The sequence below is a fragment of the Crotalus tigris genome, unplaced genomic scaffold (assembly GCF_016545835.1).
Source record: "Crotalus tigris isolate CLP2741 ecotype Arizona unplaced genomic scaffold, ASM1654583v1 scf7180000017628.32516253702:7417878, whole genome shotgun sequence".
NCBI classification, from domain to species: domain Eukaryota; kingdom Metazoa; phylum Chordata; class Lepidosauria; order Squamata; family Viperidae; genus Crotalus; species Crotalus tigris.
The window spans coordinates 2,642,183-2,651,973 of record NW_024096523.1 but is presented as its reverse complement, the minus strand read 5'-3'; the positions used below and the strand labels follow the sequence as shown (position 1 = coordinate 2,651,973).

General features: G+C 43.1%; 1 protein-coding gene across 1 annotated transcript in view; it reads left to right on the top strand.

Moving 5' to 3' along the window:
- Window positions 1–423: 423 nt before the first annotated feature.
- Window positions 424–9,791, top strand: part of CRYBG2 (crystallin beta-gamma domain containing 2) — a 53,156-nt gene continuing 43,788 nt past the window's right edge. Inside the window, exon 1 of the mRNA XM_039334204.1 lies at window positions 424–670. The gene's annotated coding sequence lies outside the window, so the exon portion shown is untranslated. The remainder of the gene's footprint in view (window positions 671–9,791) is intronic.

Sequence of the window (9,791 nt, the reverse complement as noted above, 5' to 3'; positions counted from 1 at the left end):
AAATCAGTGCAGCTCCCAAGTCTCTCTCTGATTTGATTGAAAATATATTAGAAGATCATTTAACTTCAGAAACTTCCCTGATTTCTATTGTGGGGCATTCGGAAAACCTAAGTCACCACGCTGGGCCCAGAAAATCTAGTCATTTTGGCAAAGGAACAAGACTTAGGAGTGTTATGGCAGGCCCACATGTCCAGTGGCCTCCAGGAGTAGCAGAGGATGCAAAAACCACCTCAACCAAGAATGCTTCAATAATTCGCTACGAGATTATGATCACAATGACTAAGTCAGAAGAAGAAATTGTGGAAGCCAAGCCCACAGCCGGCTATGGTAAGCAAAGCTCACCATGCCATTCATTTGGGAAGGCAGCACTTTCTCTGGGGGTTGCTGAATTAGAGAAAACAGAGGGACGTTACCAGAAACCAGCCAGACCGGCTTCTCTGTTGTCAGCGTGCAAGGAATTCCAAGACTGCAACAGGCTGCATGGGGTGGAAACCTGTCAGGTGTGCAGCTTGATAGCAACTCCTGCCACGAAAAGCCCGGCAGTTCCGCGGGGACTGGAGAGCAGCCCAAGAGAAGGAACGCAGCACAACGGAGCCGATCCAGGGCATTCGCAGAATGGCACCTTGCTGGAGGAGAAAGGCGATATAGCATTGGAGACCTCGGCCAAGAGGTATGTGGGGAAGAGGGTTGGGGATCCAGGCATCGCAGCAGGTGTTTTCTCTGAACCAGCCCTGAACTGCTGAGAAGGACTCAGGAGACGTGCCTCAGCAAAGAAAAAGAGAAAGCTGGAGGGTCATTTCTCCCATTTTCAGTCCATTAAACCTTGGGAGGTCCTGGATGCCTGTTAGGATAGTTTGTCCCACAACAGGTGAGGCCTTTTAACTCTTCACCTGCCAGCAATCTTTGGTTGGGCGCTGAATGAAGCAGTTATCAGAGAAAAGATGGAGAAGGGAGGTATTAACAGCTTTGGGGGCAAGGTTCTGGCTGGTCGAGGGTTCAGGATTTATGTAGAATGCAGAGAGAGAGAGAGAGAGAGAGAGAGAGAGAGAGAGAGAGAGAGGGAGGGAGAGGGAGGCAGGCAGACAAAGAGGGAGAGATGCAAAAGTAAGGACTCAGGATCCTCTCCATCCTATCTGCTGTAGTTCTTGTAATATGCTTTTTGAAAGGAAAGCTTGGGTTCGATTGGAAAGGGATTATGGAAACTGTACTTCAGCCTCACTGGAGGTGCTCGGTGGTAGATGGTTGGCTAGCATTATTGCCAGATATTTCAGTGACTGAATAGCTGAAGAAAGAGGAAGGAGTGCCATTGAACTTGTGCTTTTTCCTCTATAAAAAGTTTGAACCCAGCTTCCTCCTGTAAAGCTGAGTGGCAAAGGAAATCCCATCGAGTCTGGAGAAGATTATTCCTTTGCAAGAATGCACAGGAGTATAATTAGAGCGTCTACAAATGACCGATGCATTTGCTCGTTTTTCAGAGCGTTTGGAAATTGCAAAGGGCTGGGAAAGAACTCAGTGACTTGGCTGTTGATGAGGACTGGTATTTTTTTTTTTTTTATTCAACCATTGCCCAGATTTCCTGAGTTAGGACCCACTTACGCATTGCTCAAAATACGGAGAAAAGAGAATGACAGTTTGCAAGAGAGTCGCACAAGATAATTTATAGGTAGAGATATACATTTGGAAATAATGAGTATAATTTATATAGGAATTAAAGGTTTTTCAGCCTACTGGGGAAAGACTGTGGGCAGGTGGCAATGCAATTCTTCCATGCAGTTGTGGATGGGTAATTTCAAAGCTTGTCTGCATCCATCTTCTCCCCCCCCCCTCTTTAAGATGGATTTAGGATGGGCAGTTTTTAAAAATTTATTAGCTTTGGGGGAAGCTGTGAAAGCCATTTTGTGAGTGATGCTAAGCTGCCTTTTAAAACAGAACTGACCATTGAACAATGTTGGTCTCTTGCTTAGGTGGATTTCTAATTGTCTCTGTGTGTGCTGTGTCTGAAACCTCTGTGTGTGAGAGATCTCCTTTTGTAAGCCATCTTGAGCTTGGAAGTGGGTAGCGTGTAAATAATTAGTAGACTCCCATAAATGAGGAACCCCTTCAAATAGGTGTTTTGTGGAGCAAGACGTATGACCACCTTATTTCCTTTAAGAACTTCAAAAGATATCAGTAAATAGCAGTAGTCAGTGGGCAAAAATACATACTTGAAGACTGGGTTCCAATAAATATCCACTTAATGAATATTTAATCACTTCTATTGGACTGAGTAGAATTTGCTTCTGAGTGAATATAGATAGAATTACATTATAATCAGATTGAAGGTGAGTGCTTTATCAGCTGATGTGTCTCCAAATAGATCCAGCACAGGCATCCAGCTCTATAGTCTGATTGCAATATGCACTCTTGATCTCTCTTGTTCACACATTACTAGGGCTATAAAGCATGGAGGAAAGAGGGATGTATGGTGCAGGCTTATTTTAGAAGACCTTGCAGCAACTAGGAACCCTGCCAAAGGAAGTTGCATGCTTCTTTCTCAGCAACCCCTACAGGAGAATTCCACAGCTTTTGCATTTTGCATTTTGCATAAGGATGTATTTGATGGGAATACATCCTTAGGTGAATTCTAGTTCAAAAGTTCAAAAATATTGGCTGCTATGGTGATCAACAATGGAGCCGTAGGATTAAAAGTTTCCTTGGAACAGTGTTTCTCAACCTTGACCATTTTAAGGCATGTGGACTTCAACTCCCAGAATTCCACAGCCAGCAATGCTGGCTGTGGAATTCTGGGAGTTGAAGTCCACATGCCTTAAAATTGTCAAGGTTGAGAAACACTGCCTTGGAATGTTGTCTTGGGAGAAAGAGAACAAACAAAAAACAAACCTAAATATGAATGTAGCTTTGAATAGAGCTTTACTGTTTCAGAGCCAGAGCATCTGCGTGAACTGAAGATTCATTTGTCTACTCATTCTCAACTATGGCAGTTAGTTAATGGAAGGAGATCTGCTCATGGGACAATTGGAACTAGAGTCACGTCCTCTCACTGCCTGCTATTGGCCAGATAGCATCAAAGAAAGAGGATTTGAGAAAAGGAAGCCTCTGTCGTTCCTGTGGTCTGTTTCTTCTGCCTTCTGGTCATTTCTTCCTTTGCTGGAATGGAGATCTGAAGCTTAATTCTGAGTGAAGGTCATGAGAGTCAGTGATGGCAGACAAGTAGCAGATACCCGCAACTATGTTTGCTGTCATGTGTTTCATCCTTGGGAAAGATTCAAGGTTTGGGATGTGAATCTGGAGCTTGCAAGCACCAGTAGGGGCAAGCCGGCTCTTAATGAGAAAGAGGAGGCAAAGTTGGGGTGGAGGAGCATCGGGGAGCAGGAAGGACCTTGCTTGAGCCCCCGAGGCCAGATGGAATGCTCTCCGAAGAGCTATATTTATCCTTGTGTTGTACGCTTTCATGTTAGAATTATGGTGTAAATAGGGGACATGGGTGTGTATTATATTGGCCGCTTCTAGAATTTTTTCTTTCAAAAACCAGCCATCAAATTAGTGTCTGCTTTGAAAAGCAACGTGAGAATGCCTGACAAGTCCAAACAGCTGGTCAAGATCAAGGAGGTGAGAACAAGCTAGAGCAGTGAAACTTTTAGAGACCAAGTGCCCAAAAACTGGCCCCACCCCACCCCTGCTCTATCCCCCTGCCCCACTCTGCCTCACCATCTCCTGCACCGCCTGCCCACAGGACCACTCACTGCCTCCAGGGCCCGCCGCAGATCACCCAGGCAGCCCAGCAGAGCTATGGTGGTCACGCTCTCTGCCTGTGCCCTGCACCATCAACTGTGCACAATGGGGTGTGAGGGCAGAGTCTTGTCTACACTGCCTAGCTGCCATATCCTTGGCTGCGCTGCTCCCCGTGGGCCACGCTCAGGGGTGACTCTCCTTCAGGGGTGCTGCTGGAGAGGGGGAGGCAAAGCTGGGGCAATGGTATGTGTGCCCACAAAGAGGGCTCCGAGTGCCATCTCTGGCACCCGTGCCATAGGTTCACCACCACTGACCTAGAGTCCAGTAAGGTGGCTTTAATGCTACTATTAGGGGTAAATGCAGATCTTGGAAAATGCAAGAAGAATGTATTGGCATGTTCATTTAGGTGGAATCTCTTGGAATGTTTTGAATACTTTCTACCCAGTTTTGTTGTGACCTGTGCGGTGTGGCTACTTATGAGATATGCTTTCAATGGGCCCTCTTGTCTCTTGGTTGTTTATGTCTAATGCTCCTCCTTCCATTGCTGTCCTAGTTTTCCCACGTTGTCTCCCAGGGCCTTTTGGTATCGCTCCATCAATATCCTGCAGTGAAGGATTGGCCAGTGATGCTGAAAGCAGTGAAAGTGTGCTTCTTTAGAACACCAGAAGCCCTTTCTCCTTGGAAGTTGCCTAAAACCTCTATGCCCAACCCTAGTTGATCCGTATCAGAGACAGGTATTAAAGGCACTGGACTAAATAAAAATGGCAGCAGCTTCATGTCTCTCACCAACACAATACTGGCCTATAAAATAGTGCTAGGTTGCAATCTGTTGTCAACTTTGGGAAAACTAGCTGAAATTCCAAATGTTTGTCTCGTTAATTGGTTATCAAGATGTTGCTGTTAATCATAAAGCTAATTAAACAGCCCACACATTTAGAAAGATGAAGCTATGATAATTCTACTTTAGTGTCTGCAGAAGGGAACTTCTAGGCAAACCACCACAGAAAACAAAGGGACACGTACGCATTTTTAAAAACCAAAGGGCTGTTCTTCTCACCCAGTTCCAATATAATTTGACATTCCTTTCCTTGGGTATTAACTGCAAATATCCCAAACCGAAATGAATCAAAATGGTCTGAAAACTGAGCATGAGTCTTCAGTCGTGCCAAATGAGTTTCTTATATTTGTCATTTATTGGGGACCTCAACCAAAGTGTTTTGATAACCTCGCTGCTCTCTTAAGTGTTTGCCGTGTTGTATTTATTTACTTTATTTGGGCAGAATAAAGATTGGTGCAGTTCAGCAGCTGGACTGAGTAGGAATATCTTCAAGGAACCTCTAATCCAGGGTTAGGCAACCTTGGCTCTTTTATGACTCATGGACTTCAACTCCCAGTATTCCTGAGCCAGCACAGCTGGCTCAGGAATTCTGGGAGTTGAAGTCCACAAGTCATAAAAGAGCCAAGGTTGCCTAACCTTGCCCTAATCCTAGAACTGACAGGAAGTTTGTTCTTTGAAGATTAAGACTCACTTTTTAGAGAAATCCTAGATTCATCTTCGCTATCAGAAAGACTTTGGTCCTATTTATAGAGCACCATTCCTGTTTTAGCAAGATTTTAAAAGCATCCCTGTATATCAGGGATGTCACACTCAATTTCATTGAGGGCCGCATCAGCATTGTGGTTGCCCTCTGGGGGCTGGGTGGGTGCGGCCTACTGGGTGGGCATGGATGGAATGGGTGTAGCCTACTGGGTGGGCATGGCCAGCTCTACATCATTCGCGTCAAGGATGCCTGTGGGGGTCTGGGCAGGAGTGGAACAGATCTGAGGGTCTCTGGCAGAAAGGGGTGGGACCAGGGCAGAGCCCATCAAGCCGAATATGTGAAGTAGGCGAGGGCCATTTGCTGGCCACTTCCAGGCAATGGTCCTTCTCTTCATTCCTCACAAAGGGTGACACCTCCCCAGCATGCACCCAGGGGGTGGGGCCGACGCAACAGGGGCTGGTTCCTCGCTGTTTCTAGACAGCCTTGTGGAGCTAAGACTGAATGCGTTTCAGCATAGATGGGCATCACAAAATTGTACATTGGCTCCTGGCCGGCCAGGGCCAAGGCAGTGGGGGCCGTTCCCTCACTGTTTCCAGGATGGCTTCGTGGGCCACATGAAACCACTTCGCAGGCCGCATCTGGCCCCCGGGCCTTGTGTTTGACATGTCTGCTGTATATTTAAAAAAAACTGTTAAAAGCCTAATTTCCCTTGCAGGGCAATTGTAGACAGTCCTTTATCTGAAGCTCTTCACTTGAAGAAGATATTATGTATACATCCAATTACATGCTTTTCTTTTACATCAAGTTCAATTTAATAGATCTCTTGGGGTACATTACTAGCAAGAAAACCCGCACAGACACTGCAAGTCTCAAGGTTGCTGTCTTCTGGAATAAGGAAACTTAAGATCTATATATTTTTGGGTCTTGAAGCAGTTAGGATGGATGCCTGGATTAAAAACTTCAACTTTTTATTATTTTAACATGATTTTCATCATGCTAAAATAACGGCCATGCTATTTTGCAAAGGGTGAAGAACTTTTAGTGTTTCAGTTGTGATTGCTATGCCACACTATTAATATTTTGAATTTTTAAGTGCCCATATTATGTATTTTATTTTATTTTATTTTATTGCCTATTGATTCCAGAGAAATAACCATTTAGTTCAGTGTTTCTCAACCTTGACAATTTTAAGGCATGTGGACTTCAACTCCCAGAATTCAACAGCCAGCAATGTTGGTTGTGGAATTCTGGGAGTTGAAGTCCACATGCCTTAAAATTGTCAAGGTTGAGAAACACTGATTTAGTTTGTGGTAGCCCAATTGAATATAATATTTCAAGATAATAAACCTGCATGGTGCAAGATTATTTTGACACTCTGTTGTCTTATATAATCTGTCTAGAGAAAAATGTTACTAGACAGTTTAACACATACTCTATTATTTACTGCATACAACTTCCCAAATATTTCATTACAGTAACATCTCTAAATAATAGATCCGGTTTTAGTATTTCTAGTGCAAAATGGAAATTCATTTTCACATATTCCCATGGTTCACATATTTTTGTGTATATCATAAAGAACCCAGATAATATCTAAAAGCTGATGACCCTCCTCACCACCCACTTCAATCGTTTCAGGTGGCAGAGCAAATCAACATGCTCTGTCCCATTTTTCTGAGTAGAATTCCATCCTGCATTATAGTTCACTTACTAGTTTATATGAATATTTATTAGTCAGCTTTCAGCCAGACAGCCCCCCGACAGCTTACAAAAATTCAATAAGAGTCCATTGGAGATGAACGACCAATAAATTTAAATCAAGGTCTCCAAATTTGGCACTTTAAGACTTGTGAACTTCAATTCCCAGAATTCCCCAGCCAGGCATGGGAGTTTAAGTCTACAAGTCTTAAAGCTGCCAAGTTTGGAGACTCCTGATTTAAATAAATAATAAGTTGTTCCTATTCTAAAGTAATGTAACTTTTCTGAATGTGGTAGTCTTGAAATACATTGCACTACAATTGTCAGATTTTTATCCATAAGGAAAAGAAATCAGCTGAAATATTCATTGTCTTGTTTCCTGTAGGATCCTTTAATAGGCTTTTTCCTTCTTAAACACCCAGTCACAGAGATGTATTTCCTTTTCTCAAGACAATTCTAGTTACTGCTCACACCCAGCCCTGTTAAATATGCATGTTAGCTCTGGCACTTGTATTGTAGCCTTTGTTTATGTAAAATCAGAACATTATCATGGGCTTTGCTGCATAGCAGAGTAAGGGCGTTTTAATATTGCTGTCCAGCAATGAGAAAAATAAATGCTAGAGGGTATTACAGGACTTCATTAAAAGGTAGCTGGTTTGTGAAGCACATTCCTCTCTAAGAGCTTTTGCTCAAGCAGTGACCTTCAAGGGATGTTGTATAGAGTCCACGAGTTTGTCCAAGATGCTCCCTGTTGAGAAAAGGAATAACAGCCCACCGGCATCCTGAAGGATGAATTGCCTGTTTCTGTGGCTCTTTTCCTGTTTCAGGCATCCACAAGAGGATGTTGATTCAGCATATTCTAATTCCCCCTCCCATTTTATGTAGGACTGTGATGATGCACAGTCTGAATCAGACGCTCCCAGTGGGTGGAATGATGGATGAGATCATTTAACATATTCAGAGCTTATCATGTACCAAGTATGTCTGCTGAAACATCTACCAGAATCTCCTAAGTATGTTGTCATGAAAATCTTAGAGGATTCTTTGGTTGGGAAGTTAGGCAAGACTGTTTTTCATGAATGAAGGCAAATATATATATATGTAGGTCTTTGGTTGTTCGGGTTTTCTCCCGCGTAAAATTGGAAGTGTCTTGGCGACGTTTCGACGAAGTCCCATTCGTCATCTTCAGGCTGGTGTTTTCAAAAGCACCTGCTCAGCACGAAGCTGAAACACCAGCCTGAAGATGACAAATTGGACTTCGTCGAAACGTCGCCAAGACACTTCCAATTTTACGCGGGAGAAAACCCGAACAACCAAAGACCTACATACATATATATATATATATATATATATATATATATATATATATATATATATTATATATATATATATATGGGATATATATAAATGGAATGAATAAAGCGCGTTCACCAGGAGAGTTTAAAGTTAAAATACTTTAATTAAAGTATTTTACTATATTAAAAGGTTGCCAAGCTTTCGTTGGGAAAACTCCCCAACATCTTCAGGGCTGAGAGACCGTTTCTAACAAGGTGATTCAAACGGGTTCCATAGACGTCTGCACGTGGTTCCTAGACTGTGCTAGCATTCCCTGCTGAACAGCTGATAGGTGGGAGGGGGAATCGGAGTAAAGATTTCTTCTGTCGTTCTCTCGAGCACTTTTGTTCACATTTCCGTCGACCTCAGGGGGTATTGTTAAAGTTATGTTCCGCCCTCTCCCGGCAGTATTGGCTCTCGTTGCAGTGGGGGGATTTAGTTTGATGTCATTGTGTATCCTACCATGGAGGCGGGGCTTCATATATATATATGTGTATTTCTAAAATTTGGATTGCTAGCAAAGAATTAAGGGAGAACTGGAATAGCTATTTCGAACTCTTTAGTTCTTTTCAACCAGACATACCCTTCTGAGATTCGAACCTGGGCTGTCTGCATGTTAGGCAGCAGTATTAATCTCTAGGCCACAGGCTCTGTCTCACTTTTGCCAGCTGTGTTAGGGAGGGAAGAAACAGGAGAGGAGTTATCTAGAATGCTGTATGTTACACCCTGTTGACCCAAATATGGGAGAGAGAAATCTCTCTAATGGATGGGCTTCAGCACGAGTCCAAAAGTTTGGAAGATTAAACATCTAGTCCCAGTGACTGACTGAGATTGGATCCTGCAAGATTGTTTTTGTCTTTCTTCCAGAAAAAAACAACAGGCCAGAGAAATTCTTGACTTCCCCAAGACACAGCTAAATCCATTGCCAGTTGGTGGCCACACATTATAATGATTCTATTCCTGTGGTGACATTCCACTGATCCCTAAAGATAAAATTTCTCAAAGGCCATTTCCTCACTAGAGATATACAGCATCTTCACAGCATCATCCGTCATTAAAGTGAGACAAAGCTTGTACTTATTACTGTTATTTACACACAACAAAGTCTGGATGGCTCTAGAAAACACCCTATGTTACTAGTAGACACAGCCTAAAAGACTCTGATAGAGTATTACATTTAACCCACATTGTTTACATTTATCATTTTGAGGGGTGCTTCTTGTGCTCTCTGAGCTTGGTTGTTTTCTTACAGACATTTCATTATCCAAACTAGGTAACACCATCAGTTTCGCTAATGAAACATTTGCAAGAAAACCACCAGGCTCAGAGAGCACCAAGGACCCCTCATTTCAACCCTGAGCTACAAATATCCTTCTTTTTTGGTATTTGTCTTTTTCTTTCCCTCCCCCATTTTATATTAGCAGCCATGTTCTGATGGAGGGAAATGGTCACCACCTTTCCTCAGAAGGCACCGGTCTGTTCCAC